At 38.0% G+C, this 10,163-nt stretch overlaps 1 long non-coding RNA gene across 2 annotated transcripts in view; it reads right to left on the reverse strand.

The window, feature by feature from the left end:
- LOC107989441 (uncharacterized) overlaps window positions 1-9,941 on the reverse strand; it is a 22,431-nt gene extending 12,490 nt beyond the window's left edge. For both annotated transcript variants that reach the window (XR_001761015.2, XR_003051547.1), the window contains exon 1: window positions 9,495-9,941. This is a non-coding gene — a long non-coding RNA (uncharacterized LOC107989441). The remainder of the gene's footprint in view (window positions 1-9,494) is intronic.
- Window positions 9,942-10,163: the final 222 nt, after the last annotated feature.

The following is a 10,163-nucleotide window of genomic DNA, read 5'->3' on the forward strand; positions in this document are numbered from 1 at the left end:
ACTCAAAGTAAAACTAATAAGCAAAAGATTCCTTTAAAATTATGGCTAAATTGAAATTAATCAACAATAATTTTTAGCATTAATCCTCCTGCATACTACAGTGCATCCTATTTGATATTATTATTATTATTATTATATTCAGGGTATATTCAGTGTTACGTTTTTGACTTTGGCGTCATTATAGCAACCCTAGAAAATACAGCAAATATAACTAAAAATGAGTCAAATGAGTCAATATGTAACTACATTACATTGTAACGCTAAATTATTAAAAAATGTACTCAAGTTTAGGAAAGAAATAATCGAAAGTTCACCTTAATAGACACTGACCATGCCAAAAGTGGGCAGGGACATAGCAATACGAGCTAGCCTAGACTTGGCAAAGGTTTATCGATATTAAAATATTGTGCAGGTTTGATCCTCAGTTACTCACAGCATTGTGTATTGGTGAAATACAGGCCTTACTGTGCACAACTTGTGTAAAGTTTCCGAAAAGAACACAGACCAGTCCGCTCTGAATTGACAAAAAGGAAATCTGTCTGAAGGTATTGTGAGCAGAGGAGGAGCAGGAGGGTGGGAGGGGAGGAGGAACAAAGGAGCAGTGAAGGAGAGGCTGGGGTAGAACATATCAGATGACAGGGCTTCCTCCTGCAGGAGGTGACCTGCCTCATTTCAGCCTTCATTCTGCTCTGATAAGAGCCTGCCGGTGTCAGTGACTGAGTGACTGACACCAGCACCAGCGGAAGACAGACAACAAAAGACAAGCACAGACTGGTTCTGACCGTCACCTACTAATATAGGGGTAACCACTTGGGCTAAAAACACTGGGCCTTGTTATGGAAAACCATCAAAAAACACAGATTCAAATGTTTTTTTGTTTTTATGATGTAATTACCAGACATGTCTATAAAATACATTTTGATCCAATTTTCGCTGTAATCTCAGTAACTTTAACTTACAATATATAACTATGGCTAGCAAGGTTTTAACCAGCAAACATTAATATGAAACTCAGCATCAAACAGACCAGACTTGCAGAAAATAACAGTGTAATGGCAGCGATGACACCACTGTCCTAAGAGTGTTTCAGCTGATTTCTAATTCTCTGTCCAAATAGTGTATTAGTTATTATTATTATCTGTCCACTATCTACTCTATCTACTGGCGCATAAACTTTTAACACTCTGTTGGAATGCTTCTCCTTAAATCTCTCATAAGAAAATAAACTAATCTCTGTATCTATCTGTTGTTTTTCCCCCCTAATCTTAACACCACTTTTGCAGATGTGGGAATGTTGATGGTAGAACACCTGCTCCAAGTCATGTCAAAGGTATGAAAGCAGACAGGGAAATTTGATAAGAGCAATGAGCCCAAAACAACGTCATGTCACCAAATGTCTTCAGCTTATTAACACTGACTCATGTTTCAGGGTGTGACAGTAAATACTGCAGTGTTTATTCCACCAAAAACCAAAGTCTCCACAAACAGTTCCATTATGATCCTGTGTTACGGATGTTTGTCTGCTCCATAACACGCTTTTATGACATTAACTAAATGCTGATGTCACCAACAACAGCTTTAAATCATTGAGTTCTTCTCATGCTACTGGTAACTGGATTTCCAGAAAAGCTTTTGTATTAACTCAAACTCAGGCAAGGAATCTGTCTTCTCCTTTGTCTTCATTTGAATTAAAAATTTAGTTTAGATTTGGGGTCAGCATCTTCTGTGCTTAGCTTGTAGCTTTTTTAAGTTATCAATAATCTTCTAGTTAATTTTAAGTTTAAGCAATAATTGTCTTTTGAAAATTTCTACTGTAGCTGTTTTCAAATTTAGCTTTTTAAACATTCTGATTTTCTATATGTTTATCTATACAGTAAACTAAGTGAGGCTGCAGTTGCTTTAAAAGTCCTTAAAGTAGCAATATCTAATATCTTTTGTCTGGCTGATTGCACTTAACGTTTTTGTAGTTTTCAGGTAACCTGCATTTTTTATGCAGATGCTTACTTTTCGATTCAATATTTGACTTATTCTAGTGTATATTTTGGCTAAACTTTATTTTATTTTGTATTTTCCAGTGTATGTTGTTAACTATTTGCTATTTGCAGACAACATGTTTTTTACTTCGTGGCTATAAACTTTTTTCATCTGTATGGCAAATTTTCACAAATAATAATAAACAGTTTGGTATGATAAAAAAAAAATCCTACCAGCCTAGTTTTGATAGGTAAACACTGATGAGAGTGATGCCAACCCTTCAACATGCATGTAAATACACAGCTGCAATCCCCACTTTGGGGAACTTGTGAGGGATTATCAACATCAAAGTCAATAGAAATGTCAGCCTGGCTATCTTTGGAAATGCCAGGAACCGTTTGCATATCCGTACTACACAACCAATACCACACACACGCATATAGCCGCACACACTGACACACACCTGCCCCTAGCAGAGGAGGTGATTAAAGCCTCTCTGGTGAGTGTGGCTTTTGATCTACAAACATAGTGGAAAGCACTTAGAGGCCAAGACCAGTTAAGCAGCAGAACCCGATGACATCACGCTCGGGGTCTTCCAAAGCAGCTCCAGGCCCCACCCTGCAGTAAAATCAACTAGATTAAGTGGGATTAGGCAAATACAACCCAGCCTTCTCAGGCTGTTGCTTACTGAACATATTAGTAAAATAAAGGGAATTACAGGACTATTAAATAAATAAAAAACATAAAATGTATCTGTCTCTTTAACAGGAGCACCTCCAGTAGTTTACCTTTTGGCCTCAAAGTTAGCAAAGTTAGTCAAACCAACGTAACATAATTCAACTTAGTAGACCCATTATAATTATAATTTATTCAAGTGTACATACACAAATCACACATCCAGGCGGTGCCATAGACTGTTCAATAATTGCTAAGCCTGTTTGGCCCACAACTTAGACTGTGTTTTAAATTCCAGCCCTTCGCATGATTGTGTTTGACACCCTGCTCTAGGTTATTGATACCAAATAAACTGAATGATTGTCCATCCACATCATTTTTCCCATCACCTCCCTACAACTTGCCTTTAAAAAAAGGTTTTGTTTTGTGCACTCACTGAAAAGCCTCATCATATCTCCTTATCTCATCCCTGTTTGTCCACCTTTGACCCTAACTCACTCATCTCCATCCTCACACAGTGTTCCTATCCAGGAACCTGCTCTGATCCCCTGCAGCAGACCCTAAACTGACATCACCTGCTCACAACCTCGAACCTCTCCAAGTATGAACCAAAGATAAAAGACCACAACACAAAATCATTAAATTAAATTAACATCGTTCACAAAACAGTCAGTGATAGAATGTTCCTGGACTCATCTCTCTGTGGCTGATCTAAGTTTTTATACAAACTTAATTGAATCTAGGAAGCTGGAAAACCTGAAATCCTTCAATCGGAGTTGTTTAGAGTTCAAACAGGTTTACCATGACCTGGTTCCTCACTTAATTAAAATACGGACTATGAAAAATAGCTGTCCTGCTCCGGTCATGGCTGGTTAAAGGGCAGGCTGAATGATTAAGTAAACATAGGCATGTGGAAAGAACAGGGAGTCTCTTTATTTCACATGCAGTGAAACGTTTAATGTTTTAAACAGAGTAACATTTCTGGGAGAGTAGTTATTAAGGACACAATAACTGTGTTTAAAACCAGATCTGTATTATTTTTATATATGTTTGTTTGGACTATTTTACGTTAATGATAATCTTTCATAATATTGGCAATATATTCTGTATTCAGCTGGATTTCATTTTAGGATAAATTTGGTTTCTGGCTTACTTTTAGGATATCCTTTTTGTCTTTGCGTTATTAACATCTCATTTATAACTGATCATTTCCTATATTCGGATATTTCAGTGCCTTATTTTGTGTTACTATTAACATTATGGTTTGGGTCAAATACCTCCTCATACTTGCTCTTTTTCCATTTGTTTGAAATGTTGAACTCCCTTGAACAAAACAAACCTGACATTGGATAAATAACAGGAAACACTCTGGAAAGAAGGTATGATTCAGAGTCTCCAATTAAGCAAACCACAATCAGCATGTCTTAGGTCTGTGGGAGGAAACCAGAGTAACCAGAGAGATCACACACAAACACATGCACACATAGAAAACGTACACAGTGAGTTAAATTGATTTTCTTTAACATTTTTTTTAAAAACATTTTAAACTGTAAACCCTTCCCTAGTTTTGGAAAAAAATGTATGAAGTGACTATATTGTATAAAAAAAATATAAACGTCAATCAAAGTGCCACATGCCCTTTCCCAACAACCACAAATATCCCATGAGGTTTTCCTCTTCTTGGCAACCCCATCTCTAACATCCTGTGTCCGATATATTCATCGCTCCTCAACACATGTCCAAACCATCTCAACCTCAACCTTTTAACTTTATCTCCTAACTGTCTGTAAACCATACATTACAGCAGGTCTCACTACTGTCTCATTAACCTCACCTTTCAACTTTGCTTCTATTCTTCTGTCACAAATCACCCCTGACACTCACCTCTATCCATTCCAGTCTGCCTGCACCCTTTCCCTTAACTCTTTAGTGAACTGTCCATGAACTGTCGTTGACCCTTGGTAGTTGAAGTCATCCAGCTTTATTACTTCTACTGCTTGCAGCTTTATCTTTCCGCCTTGCCGTTTACGTAACATCTTGTCTTGCACTTACATTGAGAATACACTTTGTAGAATTTGAAGCTAAAATCAGGCTACACCAGTGAATGTTAACCGCTTACGTAGCAGATGTTTCCAGTGGAAATACGAACCATTCAAAGGCATCTTTGAGTTTTGCCAGTCAGTTTCTAATGAAAGCCACATTTAACCTTTGGATCAGAAAAACACCCAGAAAGACCCCCTGACCATAAGGACAGGAACATAATAAATGAGCAGATTAAACGACTGAACTATCGTGTAAGCAGAGGAAGTCGTGCTGGCGCAGATTAATGCACATTTCCTCATCTTTATAAATGATCCGGACATATGAGTGAGATGGTTGGCTGAGTGAGTGCAACAACTTGGACTATGGCTCTGTGCCGTTGGCCCGGTAAGGTCTCAACTTTCAGTTGGGGAATAAATGAATGAGCTTCCTGCCATTGTGAGAAAATAAGGCCCCTGGGCCTGAGCTCCAAACAAAGATAACACCCATCGAGTCTTGGTAACTTTAAGATCAGCAATGTCAGAACAGGACACCAACAACAAACACAGCACTCATAGGATACACAAGAGGTAAATAGAAAACCACTGTATAGATGAACTGAACACAGTAGTTTCAACTATAGGTGCACCAACACAGTACTTCACTATGGAAATGTGTATAGAAAGCATTCAAATAAATTGAGTGCAATGTGATTGTGCAGTTATCACAATCAGCAAACATTAAGCTAATTCTCTCATTACTTTTGCCTATTTGTTTTACTATAATTTATATGACGTTATTTTAGGATTTATTCAACTTCATTATTGTGGCTATATTTTATTTTCATCTAGTGAGTTATTTTCTAAAAACTTTTAGAAACCCACTCCCCCACCGACCCCACCACAAAAAGAGGTGAAACTGTGAAACTATAACATGAAGTAAAGAATCTATCTATGCCAGTCAGATCCAATATTAAATAAAATATGCAGGTCTTTGTTGAGTCTGTTGTGAATCAGCCTGGTTCTATTTACTCCCTCCTCTCTCCCTGGGCTGTGGGAGAGTTTCCCCTCACCAGAGATAATGACGGCCTCGTTTTCTGGATGGAACAGAAAATTCTATGGCAGTACAGTGAGAGCTGCTGAAATTACTGAGACGACTGTCCTCATTTTTCCTTCTCTGGCACAGAGAATGGCTACGCTTATTTGACGCTGATCCAGAAGCGCATCCATCTCCACTGAAGAAGCCATCGGAAAATTAATAGGTCTGTGTTTGTTGAAAGTCAGTGGCTGCTGCGTACGCTGTGATTTGACCAACCCCGTCCCTCCTGACAGCTGCTCTGTGTAAATCACAAAAGTCAAACTGCATATTGTTCACTTCCCAAGCCTGTGATGAAGCTGCCAGCCACATTCTGGCACAGTCTCCTGCTCAGGCCTCACGCACAGTCTTAATACCCACACAATCAATCAGACTCTTTCCAAGTGCTTTCTTCTCGGCCAAGTGAGATAAAACTTAAAGAAGAGAAGAAGGAGAGGAGGGAGAGGAGGAGGAGGGGTAAGAGAAGGAGGGAGACAGCTCAACACAGACTGGTGCTGAGGGTCGGGTTGAATCATTCTAGAAAATTTGCAGATGACAAATTGCTAAACACAATGGATGTTGAGTTAGGCAACTGATTTTCTGTTCTTGATTTATTATCTCCCATTAATATTTCAGTATGAAATACACTGATTAATATGTTGTCAAATTACACTAGGAGCATGTCCTTAACAAGCCTTAGGTGTAGCTGGCCAAAGACAACATTTAGCCCACATACAGTGAACACAAGCCAAGGAGAACCTCAAAAATACAACAAGAGAAAGAAAACCAATACGCTCAAAGAGTCATAAAGTTAGTACTTCAAAAGACAGAGACATTGTCTTAGGTTGAGCTAAATCTAGACATTTTGGGCAAGGTATTTCAAACATCAAAATCTATGTGTTAACCACATGAAATTGGAACTTGTGAAGATTCAATAATCAGATTAAAAAATGTATCGCATTTTAGCATAATGATTAACTGTATATCCAATAATTCCACCGTCAATCCACATACCACTGCTGCATAATACGGTCGAGACGCATGCTATTTATACACTTTGTAGGAAAATTTGTTTCATAAAGCCTCTAAAGCTTAAAATACCATACCAAGGCTAACAGAGAGGTTGTAGAGACTTAAACTTCAGGTCATATGCCTTGCTTGGGTCAGACCTGCATCGCTGAGGGCGGGGCACTAAATAAGTGCATGAATGACAAGCTGATTGAGACCATTGAGGGGTTGCAGTTGCTGTTCCAAAATTACATATATTTGTGTATATTTAGGAATGTTACGATCATGATTATTTAAAGTTATTATTCCACAGCTAACCAGGTGAAAGATTTGACCATCAAGTCACAATAGAAGAAAAAAAAGCTCGTAGCTTCAGCAATCCCCTGTTTTTATGAACACAATTCATTTTAAGCAGACCTAGAATACTGCCATAGGGGCAGTATTCAAAGCAAAATGAGGTGAGGTTTCTGGCCCAGTGACACATCAGTTTCCACTAAGACTTTCATGTTGTTTCACATGTGAAAAAAATGTGATTTGCAGGCTCTTTTAATATCTTGACCCTTGTTTCACTAGATCTTAAAATAATTGAACAGATTAAACAGAAGAACAATTCCAACATGTTAAAACAGTGGAGCCTTGTTGACAGCACGAAAACAGCCCTTAGTCCTGCTGAGCCTGATGGCCTGGCCAGGGTGGACCCTTCCTATTTTCCCAGTTCTCGCTGGGATTTGATCCAGCTCCCACTTGCAGCCTTTGAAAGGTTGGGGAGTCTAAAATGAATCAAGGAATGAATAATAAAAGAGAGTAAATGTTATTCTGTTTTAGTATATACTGTTCTCAGAAGCGTATAATTTAATAGAGGGCCGTTATGACCATTTGAAAGTTCACCACAGAAGTGAAGTAATCACTGTGAGATCACATCTTTGATCCATCTCTCCATTCTGGCTCCCAACATTGTTATGCAATGAGTCATGGAGTAAGGTCTAACCTCTGACAGTGTGTTTCTCATTACCTCTGCCACAGCAGAGTGTGTTGGCAAGACACACAGACACGCGCACACACAGACACGCACGCACTTACTGCTGAAACAGTGTAGATATTTATACCCAGGTCTGTGTTTTCCATTAGCGTCAGATCCACCATCGGTGTTTAATATAAGAGGAAATGGAGCGTGAGGTTCAATCACCTCACAGAAACGTTCTTATGGTCCCATCACACGCTATAAGACACTAATGAGGGGAATTCTAAAACATCTTAGAAACAATGGGCATCTTCCTGTAAGGCAAAGGACAGAAAGTGGACTTTCACCTACTTTTAACAACATGAACCACATATATTGAATTAAAAATGTAAACATGAACCAGTCTGTACTCAGAACTACCTTAACAGACCCCTTTATCAAGCCCTAACCAGCTTTTCAGTGCTGATTTATCTCCTGGGCTAACTTTTAGCTTTAACACATTTTCAAATAAATCCCCAATTTAAAGCCTTATTTGTGGCCAAACCTTTACTGTCTCCCTCGTAGACTCTATGGTATTTCACAATACTTTTTGGCTGTTTTTTAGCTAATTTTTTAGCTAACCTTTAGTTATTTTACTATAAAAAACAGTGACACAACTTTGAGTTATTTGTGGGCTTAATTTTACAGTCCGACTTACTTTGACCTAAAATTGAGAACTTTAACTCCATTTTGTACAAAGACTATATTATTTTATTATTAATCCTTTTCAGGGTAGGGGGAGCTGAAGCCCCGGCAGTCACCAGTCCATGAAAGTCTCTCATACACCTGTGGTCAATTTAGAGTCAATTATAAACCTTGTCTGAAACTGGAAATTCAAAAATAAATACATTCAAATAATAATATTCATAAGCTATTTCTGTTTCCATAATGATGTTTAATTTTTTTTTATTAATCAAAACTCCAAATTACTTCTGGGATATCTTTCATTATATATTTTTGTAGATAATAAGCAATCAAAATTTACAGATTTTGTTGTCTTAGCATTTGTTGAAAACATAACAGCCTTCCCAAAAACCAAAACAAAGTTACGTTGTAAGTCTGTTTTTGTTCTGCCACCTTATATACATTATAACCTGTAACCAAAGCCAGACCTGGCTTCTCTGCTCAGCAGCTATTAAACATCACATCTGTTACCACTGTACTGTCTGGATATGAACATATAGCAGCATGTTGTTTTACATATGTCAGGCTTTTGGGAACAGCTAAAGATCTCAGCAGCCTCAGCAGGCTTCAACAGCAAAACCACCTTTCTTGCCCCTACTGCAGAAAGACAAATATATATATCTCACATGACATGAAATTCAGCTTACACGACTTCTGAGGGCCACTGAGAGCAGATGTTTTCACAGTGTGCCAAAATGAAAAATTGGGATAAAGTCGCGGGACAAACTTAATATTTATTGAAAGATTGACAGATTATCAGACATCTGATATTTCTAATTCCCTACAGGGTATAACAGGTATGGCCACAAATAGTTGTTTCATGCTGTATCTGTTCATGAATCATATTGTTAGAGATTACATGAGGCGCTGTTCTTTTGCGTAAACAGAGGAACATCAATGCAAACCCACAGGCACAACATGAATTAAATAATTTTATCTAAGAAAGCCTATAACAAATCAATACAAACATAAGCACTTTTATAAAGCTCCTGTTAGACAGCGTAATAAAAGCATGTAAAATAAACACAGTACTAATGTTAGGGAACAGTAGATTTTGTACCTGATATGAAGTGATCGCTGTATTATCGGAAGCCGTTGTCCATAGGTTCCCACCGCTCCTTTTTTCTGATCGTTTTTTGGCTTGTTAAATTGCGCTTATCCACTTTTGTCATCTTTCAGGAAGTTCTGTAAAATGCCCGCCAGGCTGTTCCGGAATCCCAGGGTACAACAGCTATCTGCCAACCTTATTTTATTCCTTCTCTTTTGTTCAAATTCACCTGTTGCCCATAGCATTAGCTACAAGTAAATGTCATTACAAAGTTTACGGTACTCTGATTTACGGCAATGTTACGACGTTGTTGTTAAAAACATTTTTGTTTGTTTGTTTGTTTTTTTAACGTAGGTACATAAAGTTGTGCATTCAAACAAAGTCGTGTCTGGACATTCCTTGCGTTATTACAGAACACACTGCTAATATGGCCGCATTTTGATTTCGCGAGATGCATGACGTCACATCCTGTCTCTAAATTAGCCTTGTACACATAGATTGTCTGATTAACAATTTCAATTGCTATTTAAGGCTGTGTTGCATCAAACTTATGCAGATGGAGAAAACACAAGAAAAGTAGAGAAAACACAGTAATATTAGTAACTACACCAGTTTTCTCTGTATACACATCATGTTAATGTGACACAGATCACATCAGTGGAAAAAATAGTGTTATAAATA

The sequence above is a fragment of the Cynoglossus semilaevis genome, chromosome 13, assembly GCF_000523025.1.
Source record: "Cynoglossus semilaevis isolate Cse_v1.0 chromosome 13, Cse_v1.0, whole genome shotgun sequence".
NCBI lineage: Eukaryota > Metazoa > Chordata > Actinopteri > Pleuronectiformes > Cynoglossidae > Cynoglossus > Cynoglossus semilaevis.